This window comes from Typopeltis vanoorti, chromosome 7 (genome assembly GCF_054136105.1).
Source record: "Typopeltis vanoorti isolate ZY-2024b chromosome 7, IOZ_Tvanoo_1.0, whole genome shotgun sequence".
Taxonomy (NCBI): Eukaryota; Metazoa; Arthropoda; class Arachnida; order Uropygi; family Thelyphonidae; genus Typopeltis; species Typopeltis vanoorti.
In genome coordinates this window covers 112182792-112194735 of record NC_143555.1, presented here as the reverse complement: position 1 = coordinate 112194735, position 11944 = coordinate 112182792, and positions in this window count along the sequence as shown.

The following is an 11944-nucleotide window of genomic DNA, read 5'->3' as shown; positions in this document are numbered from 1 at the left end:
CATAGCGACAAATTCGTGACGAAAGTGTATGCAGACAAAATACCATTATAAGCTCGATTCCAGCTACTGGCTAGAGGAATATTTTCTTAGCTTTTTGCAGGAGACTCTGGAGTTAGTCGAGCGCAGGCAAGTAAGAATTTGCCTTCTGGAAGAAAGTCTGATTTTTAATCACATAACTCAGCATAATTGACAAAATTCGCACCCACGAATACGTACAAATAACTATTAATTAGGAATAGAAAATATCGCCTCTTTCTAGAATGTTGAGCAAATGCACTCGATCCCAGTAATAATATGAATTGAGGGGGGGGAAGGGTTCGAGTCTAGCTATCTACTTATTTCTAAAAAAAAAGTTCTGGCTAAAAGTGCCGTCTACCCAATTTGTGAATGAAGAGAAAATTAATTTAATAACATTTATTATATGAAATAATCATCCATATTTTGAATCCAAACGAAGGAAAGGGATGTGGTTGCATACTGAGGGAAGCAAGAAGTTCCGTCTGTATTCAAGACCACAGAAAAAGAGACTCGTGAAAAGAATGATGCGAGCTTTATATAATTCCAGTAATACTGTCCTTATAAAAAAAAAAAAAAAAAAAAAAAAAAATGTCGGTATAGATACTCAGTTGAATATCTTATACATTAACTGTTTCAAAGTTATATGTGAAGTTCTAAATTTGTAAATCATCTTGCCTTAAACAAACCTACGTAACTCAGTTTGGAGATCATCGCGACGTTTGCCCGTGTTGGTTAGAAAGATGTGGATTGAAATCTTGTCAAAGATGTGAGAAAAAACTTTTATAGAGAATTTTTAAGTAGCGATGGTTAGCACGTCTCGTATGGGAGTAAAATGAGGGTTTTCGATAATTCGGCTTATCTTCCAGCCAACAGAACAAACTGACTCCATGAATATAGATCAACAAACATATTACATCCAGCTTTAAGGGATATAGCGAAAGGAACAACAGCAGACTTTATTACAAATGTCATATCTGAAATTCCACAGTAGGATAAACGAAAGAGATGAGTGGTGAGATGTGTTGAGATTTACAAATGTCTTTCCTTTATTAGTATAACTAAAGTATAAATATGGAAGAGCGCAAAATGCATTTAGTGATAATTTGAGGCAGTAAAAGTATCTTGTTCGACAGCATAAAATATTGCTAGCTGTAGAAACGTTCTACCACTCGAAGATTTAATGCCGAGCAAGAAATCCCTCGACGGTTTCAAATTGTTTCTAAATCAGCTAATGCATATCTCGATAGTGAACTTAAAAGTGGCGGATAACTGTCCACACTAGGAAGGGATTTTTGTTTGTTTGTTTGTTTTGTCAACATTAGAATTCCCTGGTTGGCCAAATGTTAGTTCTTGAGCTTTCAAACCAAAATACCTTGGATTCAAATCCCTTCTGTGGACATGAATGTTTGTAAATGTCTTTTTAGGTAGGAGATATATTTCGTCATCTGCTTACTAGAGGCCTGAACTGGCTTGAAAATGTTCCATATGTAGACTGGACAGATTAGGCTCAATCGTGCATATAGCTATGTGATGAAGCAAGAAATTTAAAATTTTGTTAAGATTTTGCTTAAAAAAAACAAGAATTTTTTTAAATAATTATTTTATTCTTTGTAAAATGTAATCAATAAATATATTGCTTAATTTTTAGTATTGTTTAATAGTATATATTCCGAGAGCCTCCGTAGCTTAGTCGGTATAGACGAAGCCCTTTGGTCGGAAAGACCTGGTTTCGATTCTTTCAACTAAAGGTGTTCACCAGGGAACTCAGATTTTTCGGCCTCCGATACCAAATTATCTTGAATTAAGGATGCCACCAAATTACCTCAACTGGATTCTTCGTTGGGCTACGTCTTTTAACAGAAATTCTCCACCTAATGCAAACTTTTTACCAAATAAGCCGGCTCCACTTGTCGTGATATCTCTTCCCTTGCAGCATAAGTATCTCTATGGAAAGCCTTTATAAATATATCGAGAGTGGCAACGCCCTTTGGTTGGAAAGATCTGCGCTCGAATCTATGAAACCAGAATGTTGATATGGGCTTTTCAATTGAATGCGAGTTGGCAGATCACATAAAGTGACAGAGATTTTTGTCCCAGAAACTGAGTTTATTTTTCTTCCGCAACCAAACTACAGTAAAACATATACAATAAATAGATATAATACATTTCCTTTAGCTGTCGTGACCGTAACTGCGATAGATTCAACCCAACCAAGCCCACCCTCATGTAATAGCTCTACTTTCTTCACTCATATTCAAGACTGCAGAGGAAAGTATGATTTTAATTTGATTATACTAATTGCTTGTACAAAAAAAAAAAAAATAAAAAAAATGGCGTAGGTTACGACTTTTAAGAATATTGTCCCACTCACATCTTCTAAGAACTGATGAGGAAAATTCCAAGTTGAATATAAACAGCGAATATTTCAATCCATACTATGAGGCAGCGCTTTGTTTTTGTAATTATGTTTTATGATTTACGGTTTTAAAATCTGCTATCTTGCGTGATATATATTACATTTAAATTTTACATATGAATGACGATTTGTATTACGACCTTTAGTAATTTTTTTCATAAATATTAAAAATTTACACCCTCTGTCCAAAAAGAAAACGAACTTTCAAATGGCTTAGTGGCGCAGTTAGTAGGGGTGGCGCTCTTTAGTTGGAAAGAAGTGGGTTCAAATCCCTCATAGGAGAGAAACAGTTCACAGGAGAGAAACGCATTTTTTAACTGAAGGTAATTTAACCGATTTGAAAACGGAGATGGCCAAGTTTTCTCTCCAGGAATCTCGAGTGTTTCATTTCCATCTCTTTCCGAGACCATACGCATATAAACGGTTTCTTCCACCATAATCACATCTAAACCAATCCAGAAAGTTTTTAGTGGTTTCCGTTCTTCAGCTCACAGAGTTGCGAGACCAAGCTAATCGCAATTTAAACTCCGGTTTAAGAAGGATTTTTTTTTTTAGGGTTATCAGTAAAAGCATTGTGATATAATTATCTGTGTGTAATACAGATACCATTTAAGTTGTGATGGCGTAGTGTTACAGGAACCGTATTTATAAAAGGTGGCGATTGTGATAGGAAAAGGGGGGGGGGGAGGAATTCGACAACCCTAATGAACAAAAAAGCAAACACGAAATCAGTAAAACGGTTCACAGATTTCTCCAGCTTGGTGAAAGCGCTCATTACTTATTCTAAACATTATCGGCGAGAAAGTAACTGTAGTGGCCTATATATACGGCCCTTTCGACTCTCTCGAACCTCATTAAGGGCAGTGTGAACGACCTCGCCGTGGCTAAACAGCAGACTGACACACTTATGCAACTAACGCAGTTTGCTTTTCAGAAAGAGAGAGAGAGAGAGAGAGAGAGAGAGAGAGCTCGTAGGTCAGTTAAGGAGGTACGAACGCTATGATTTGCTGTTTCCTGTCCGATTCCAAGCTCATTACACTATGTTAATAATTGATCATAAATCTTTCTCACATTTATCGCGACTTCTACCAGTTTCTACACTGAGCATGCTCTAGGGATTATTCTGGAAAACTGTGTTAACCTGAACGGATGAAGATTTTTGTTGTCTAGTTTCAGCTACTGTTTACCTTCATGATTAAGTAACTTTACTTAAAGGGAGATAAACGATACTGTGAAGTGCTTCCGTAGTTGTATACACACCACTCTCTCTCTCTCTGTGTGTGTGTGTGTGTGTGTGTGTGTGTGTGTGTGTGTGTGTGTGTGTGTGTGTGTGTGTGTGTGTGTGTGTGTGTGTGTGTGTGTGTGTGTGTGTGTGTGTGTGTGTGTGTGTGGAATTAACAGCCAGTTAATCAACAGCTTTACAATATCTTTATTCAGACCGATGTCAACATCAAGACCAGTCGTTCCTTCCCCTATTGGTGTCACCACCCACATAGTTACCACACTAATATCATCACACCATTGCATGGCAACTTGCACAATATACTGGTGGTGTCATTGTCATCGTTCTATTTTATATTAACGGTTGCCGGCATTATGCCGCTAAGTGAAGAATGTTTTCCAGCGGAATATACCACTCTTCTTTCGCTTTCTAGGCTTGTGTCTTGTTATACAATATACATTTTTTATGACAAGTCCATCTACAAAAAGATGCAAACTTACAGCATATTAGTTTGAATAGTGTACTGATTAAATAATCTGGGAATCCTACTATCGAGACTAAACATGGGGCTTTTTGTTCTTTCGAGCCACTTAATATCTCCAATAAGCAATGTGGCACTCACACACTAAACAATAAAATATTCTACACTTAAAAGGCATTCGCAAATACCCATGTTACAGTGGGATTCGAAACCGCCTCGTAGTATGTCGGCTGAAAGTAAAAACGCTACCCACTCTGCGACCAGGCATGCAGATATGTGCAAATACTGCGCATAAGAACGTTTCTGTGCGTATATCTTTTTAGCTTTCCACATCATCCTCTAAAATAGGCCGCAGACTTTAAAAAAAACTCCACTTAAAAGGAGTACAGTCTACAGTCGTAATGGACCAAAAAGAAGGAGGAATTCTGATAGGAATTTTATCTGATGAGAACAAATGTCGTTAGAATCACAGAGGATGGTTAAAAAAGCTGGACATGTAATATTTTTTTCCATTGAGACAACAAAGAGTTCTTTATAAAAGTCTATTGCTGTTTTTCTATGCGACTTGGAACTACGACAAAGTACTATAGGTTGTAAACCTATAGTACTTTAGTACTATGGGTGGACTAAAAGCTTCTGTTGTATTTTATTTATTGTTATATAATCCAAAATCCTTTCTTCCAAACATGGAACTGTTTTCTCCTAAGCAACTTCAAGTTCACAAATATCCACATGCCCATAGTCTGAGTCAAATCCACAGTCTTGGAGAGTAGGCACCACTTGTCCAAATAGTTAAAATTTCAGAACAATGAGAAGTCGATTATATTGGTTCAGTGTAATGGCATCATTTGACGCAGTCATTTGCTAAACACGGCAGGGTTAATAAGATGGATAGAGGTAATCTTTAGGCATACATTTTCGAATGACCGATCACTTTTATCATGGGTTCAACTTCTGTTAAAGGCACCACTGGGGGGGGGGGGGGGTGGATCACTGCTCGAAGTATGTGGGAGTGCTTTTAAAAAATTAAAAGAAGGAAAAGCCAAAAAAAAGGCAGAATACAAAATCAGAATAATTATTAGGAAGTCCTCGTTTCACTCTCTGTTCTCCAATGCTTAAACAGTTTTTCTATTTATTTTTCGTGGCTTCGAAGGTATTTATACATCGAAATTGTAGAACAGAAATTGTATGTTTTGTATCTTACAGAATAATTATATTCCACTAATGTTTTTCATGGTCTTTGTGCTCAGTAACATCTTAACTGGTTCCAGCTAACTCGTTGTTCTTACTGGTATAATTAGCCTACATTTAAAGGTTGTGTTTTTAGTGTTACATATATCCACATATTTCTCCTCGTTCATTCACTCGTTCTTTTTTTTCCCCTTTTTCTTCTTTTAATTTTTATCTCCATCTCCTATGCAACGCCGTAAACTCCTGAGGCTACTATTGAATCACATGTTTCACTGATCGAGGATACCTATTTTTATTGTATTGTTGAAAAGACTAGGATTCCTAGTCTTATAATAGATTTCTTGTCAAATAAAGTGTAGAAGGTATAATTAAATATTAAGTTTTCTCTTCCTTTTTTAGACATTCCTATTTTAAATAGTTCATCATTCAATAGGAAAAATAGCTATTTCAACTGTATGAAGAATAAGTGGACTGTCAATATTGGAAAGTATATATATATACTTTCCAATCAGCAAGCTTCGTCTTTCGTAGTATCAAAATAAAAGAAATAAAAGTCTAATGCTGCTCTACTTACAATGAACACAATTTCGTTTTTGTCCTTTTAATGTTACTTACTTTCGGTGCTAAGTAAACTAATTTTCAGGTTCCTTGGTCGCATACCGTATCACTAACTGATAAAATATCGGTCAATTGTTTTGCTAAAACTATCACGGTTACTAAACTTAGCAAGACCACCTTTACGTAATCGTTCATTAAGTGTCCATTCAACCGAATGCTCATTCTAACATTCGATATAAAGTTAGGGTGGTTAATTAAAGCCCAAATCTTCAGGTCATCATCTTTCGTATAGGAAGTACTATAATTATACATTTGAATTAACATCTTCAGAGAAATATACTTAAATTAGGTGAATTGCTCTGTTTAGCGACTCTACAGTCTACTAAATAGTCGTACCCAGTCTTGTATGTCTGCGTTCCTTATAGATAGTTGGGGGGAAAAAAAGGGAAAGAGAGAAAAATCAGTAGTTTAGTGAAATATTTCATGGGAACAAATTATAACCTTCGATATTGTTGCTATAATTACCCAACGCTAATGCTTTATATCAATGAATGAAACTTCAAGATACCATTAGCGTTTAAGCGTGGTTTAGAGGCACTCAAACAAGAACGTAAACCCTTACTTAAGAAACTTTACTGTTTTAATTGAATTAATTAATTTCAAAAAAGGAAAAGAAAGGGAAAAGCACTACTGACTGTTGTGGAGAATGGTGGAATTATGGACACTATTCCACTGCATAGTGATCTCGGGAAATAGAGTGAACCAGAAGATGGAAAATGTTTCGCATACCTATTCTGGACGACCAGAATAAATGAATTGGCTGCTGAGGTATCTAGACGCGTAACATGCTTATGCTAAGAGATGGTCGAAATTTGTTTGACTTTTTTATACATAAAACAACCTGGACAGAGATTTTCTTTGTGTGTGTGTGTGTGTGTGTGTGTGTGTGTGTGTGTGTGTGTGTGTGTGTGTGTGTGTGTGTGTGTGTGTGTGTGTGTGTGTGTGTGTGAGAGAGAGAGAGAGAGAGAGAGAGGAATATTAAGTGATATTTAGTTTTTGGAGGAAATGATAAGGTTGTTCTTTTCGTAAACTTATTTAGGAAAAGACGTAAATTCGCAGTTTAAGAATATAAATATTCTTCAAGTCTTGTCTGCTTATGCATAGCGAGTTTTTATTCAGAAGAATGAAATGCAATGAAAAGGCAAATGTTTGTGGTATTCCGACACTTTTAGCAAAATTTGAAAATAAAGAATCTACATACTGCACAATGGATGCAAATATCTGACTCACAGATATATCATAGATAGAGAAAGCGATTTTTCAGACCAAGGAAGAGTTAAGTTTCTTAAAAAGGTAGAAGTCTCTTCTCAACACCCATCCACCCACACTTCTGGTTTCATTATCATAGAAACTCCAGTTTTCCGGCGTTTCTGGGAATAAAAATGCTACAAATGTTAACAAAAATATTAACGAATTAGAATTTTATCCATTCAAAACAGTATAAAATTTTTTTGATTTTCTAAACAAATAAAGGGGAGGACAGTTTTTTATATTCTCTTGTTCATCATCAATTTCTAAAAAAAATGTTAAGTTACAGATTCTTTACTGAGAAAATATAGCTTTGAATGATATCGATGAAATTATATCGAATCCTCAAGAAAAAGTTCTCGCTATATCTCAATACGTTTACATTCAGAAATGACATTATGACACGTAAAACAGACAATACATTAATGAAATTACTGAATAATAATTCTTTTAGAAGATTAGCAGAATAAGATTCCCATTCTAAAAATTTGTTACATGTTTAAATGGCATTTTTAATTATACCTATTTATAGGTATCATTAAAAATAAGTTATAGGATGCTGGGTGTTATTATCGCTAGTAAATGAAAAATAAACATTTTTTTTTACCCCTTCGCGAACTTATTTAGATGTTTTTATACATCTATGGCCCTGAAAATTGATACTTTGAAAGAAAAAAAAGTTCACCTTGTCCTAGCCCTTTAGCATAAGGGAATGGCGGTAATTGGAGAAGCAGCGCTTGTAACAACGTTATGTCGTTAATGATCTCTGGCGCATCATTCTTTCTTTAGTTGTTGTTTTTCTAGTCTGTCTTTTAACTGACTGTATATTTTCCTTTATTGATTTTTTTTCAAGTTATGTGAAAGCTTAAGAAATGACAATAATAAAACAGTATTTCTCAACACGAGTAACAATCCATGTATGTTCTCTGAGAGGATTGAAATGCCTGCAGAAGGCTTAAAAGATGACTAAATATTAAATGTTCAGATTTGATTGGTTTCTTATTTTTAATTGTTTAATTTTGTTACTTTGAATTATAAATATGGTCTTATTAATTTCTGATCAAGATATCATATGACTTTCCTTAGATCAACTTACCTGTTTTCCCACATCCTAATATGTCCACAACGCTGAGTTGTGATGATTCTAATTTAAATAATAATAATAATAATAATAATACAGGGTTAGCGTTTTCAGGAGTTAGATGTTTACGATCTTTGGTCATCTTTAAGATGATGTCTCTATCATCTTAGAGATACGCGACAGATGAAGAAGTGTAAATTGTTATGGCCATCTTAACTAGCATTAAGATAATAGCGAGGACGATGTGATAATTACTATTCGGTTAGAAAGACGCAGGTCCGAATCCCGTCTGGGATGGATTCGATAAACTTTTATAAGTGCTTTTTAGCGGAAAGTGAATTATCCGGCCCTAAATTGGTTGTATTCTCATAAAAATAGACAAATCAATTAGAGAATATATCGGCCACATAATTTTACTTGTTGATGTAATTTCATTCAAACAAAAGCTAAAACAAACAGGAAGAAACCTGCGTTAAACTTGTGAGCTCTGTGCAGTGAAATTATACCGGTTCCATATTCCAGATCTCAGTTATGAGCGCCTTAATTGTGTCTCGTTTCAGGAGACGCTTCGTCTAGAACTTTGCACATTCACTGTGACTATAAGAGATTTATATTCGTGTGGTTGAATGTTGGTGTACCATCTTCATAACCAATAAGCGAAACTTTTAAACGGTTTAACTCATTTCGTCTTTATGGCATCTCATTTTCTCTTTAAACGGCTATAGCTCAATGGCTTGCCATGACCAATTAACTTAGCTCCATGGAAACGTGATTACTGCTCTAATAAGTTAATTCTATCTGCATAGAATTAGTCAATTCTATCTGCATAGTGTGCAAATGGGTGGGTGGTTGTTCTCTGGCTAGTTTGTCTCTTTTGCAAGAAGGAAAAACGCAATTTTCCTAAAGAAAACCCTCACAATCCTCAAATCCTGAGGATATGGAGACCAAACTAGAGTAGTTCATATGAGAACTAATAAATAATTCACTGAAAAATAGCAGTGAATTATTGTAAAAATCTATATTGTATTCGCAAAAAAAAGAGAGAAAAGTTTTTATAGTTGGTTACGAAGTTTTCAAAGGCTCCATATAAATGGCAACTAATAACTCAACGCATGCAATAGAAATGTCCAACCGGAAGTCACTGTTACAAACATTTTTTTTTCTTCATTAGACAAATGGAAAAAATAAGTTTTATATTTCTTTAGCTCTCGATTTTTGAGATTAACGGGTATCGCTAATTCCACCAAAGTGAGTACCCAGAGGAAACCTACAATTACATAAGTAATCGCCAGAAAATGTTATGTCGACCCACGTGGCCCAAATCTGCCACATTCGCCAAAAGCTGTAGTTCACATTGCTCTCTCTCTCTCTCTCTCTGCCTTAGAACTAAAAGTGATCCACGTTCCTAGCAAGCCACAGTAGCTAAACTATGTCAGGAGATAGTTTTCATCGTGAAGTTTCTCCAGCAAGCACCAGAAAGGGGATAAAAGGGCAGTGACAGCTAAATAGGACACAGATTCCGCCTGTCCCGCTTCCGCCAACTAGCTTACAGCACTTTCTCAGTTATGACGTAACACCTGACGTAATAATGGTGTGCTCTACATACGACAGCAGAATAGAAGGCCTCCCTTCATCTTGTTCTCTTTTTCTCCCCCCTTGTCCCCCCCCCTAAGAATATAGTTTAGAAGCTTTAATGGTACTAATGGGAAAGCAGTTTATAAAACATAGCTGCGTGTTGTTTAATATTTTTTTTTGCTTTTCTTATCTAAGCAGGTTTTTTGACTGTTAAAACACACTGCCCTACACAAGGACAAATAAGGAATGAATACAGAGAACCATACAGTTTCTTTAAAGTATAAACACAGCTACTTAAATATTTTAAGTGATCGTTTAAGTAATTCCTAACAATAATTTACTCTTTATATTCCGGAGTTCGTATGATGAACGGAAAGAGAATATCAGCATTTATATTTGTTATATAACAAGTTGAGAATTACCAAGTAATAATTGAATAGATGAAAACGCAGAGAACATTATGATTTCCGGTAAGAAATTAGTTTTCTTCTGTTGCATTCATTTTTTTTTTTTTTTTTTTGTTACGTTTCTCTTTATATTGTCTTTATACTGAGAAAATATTATCCTTACCAGTTTGGTCTTTGACCGTTATGGTTTTTGCAAGACCATAACGGTCTAAAACGATTACCTATTCCTATTCATTTCGATATCTTCTCTAGCTTTATATAAATAAAAGAAGAATAATGTATTTATGAATAATCACTGTTACCATTTTATTTCAATCAACATCGTTGGAATAATAAACAACAAAGAAAAGCAGTTCTTGTAATCCCAATGTCATTGTAAATGTAAAGGATATGAAGATATGGAACGACACATACGATAATACTAACTTATGATTTCGAAAACAGAAACAGAAACAAGAAATACTAATTTATATAACTCAGTTTAGCACGTTTTACGAATTTCACACACACACACAATTATTTTTCTGAAGCCTTTGGCTCTTCATATATCTAATATTTTTTTTAAATTTTTTTTAATGGAAGATTCGTATTTTACTTTGATCTATTTTATACGCTTCTTATAATTATTGCTTCTTTTTTTGATTTCGGTACCTTCTTTCCCACTAAGCCAAAAGCAGTAGCGACACTTGCTCTATCTAGTTATCCAGAGCAAACTTTCTAATCGAAGTCAAAATTTCTAACGCCGGATAAACGAAATTTCAGCTTCCCCGTAATCCTACTGACCTGGCGTCCTGAATACGGCCACAGTGTCAGTGAACTCACGCGACTTTCCCCTGTAACCTACATTACCACGTTTAGCCCTGCGGCCGTGACTATCAACTCTATTCACTTGCAGAGCAGATGTGGGCTGCATGTTTTAGTTCGTCTGTGTGGCGACATCGCACTCGATAGCTTTTCTAGCCTTCTCTTTTACTCGTCTTTATTGAAAAGACCTCATATGAACACAATTCAAATCAGTGAAATCACAATACATCGATAGAATGTTTTTTGTAGCTCGATGGAACTCAAAGAAGAAAAAAAAAGATAGAAAAAGAATTACTTTTTTTTTTACAAATATATTCTTCATTTGTAAGAATCTGTTTGTGCTCTACTTCCATCGAATTTAATTCTATCAAACAAAGTAAGAAAAAATATTGTGTAATGGTTTTCTTACCGTTAAAAACCATATGATTCTTGAATAATGTTATATTACAAACAATAATATTAGAATAGATATCACCGAATTAGAATAGTCGGCTAAAATATTCATTTATTTTCTTTCACCTTTTTCCAGTTTGGGACTGGAAAAAGTACTGTATATTAACATCGAAGATGGCCACTTTTTCCTTTGTAGAAACTTCCGAATAGAAAAAAAAAAAAAAAATACTACCACTCCATATGAGACCGGTTAACCTGCCTTGAGCTGAAAAGCGCTTATAAATGTTCTCAAATTGCGAGAGAAAACCAGGTCTTTTCAACGACTGAGTTATGGCGGTTGATAAAAATCGAAATAATACAGAAACAAAAAATAATGCTTTTTATCTCAATCAGTAATATATTGTACAGTTATCTACAAGTAAACTACTTGGTATCAAAGGCTCTTTCACTGGAGTGTCAAGAATAAACGTTTAGGAGACTCGTATGAAAA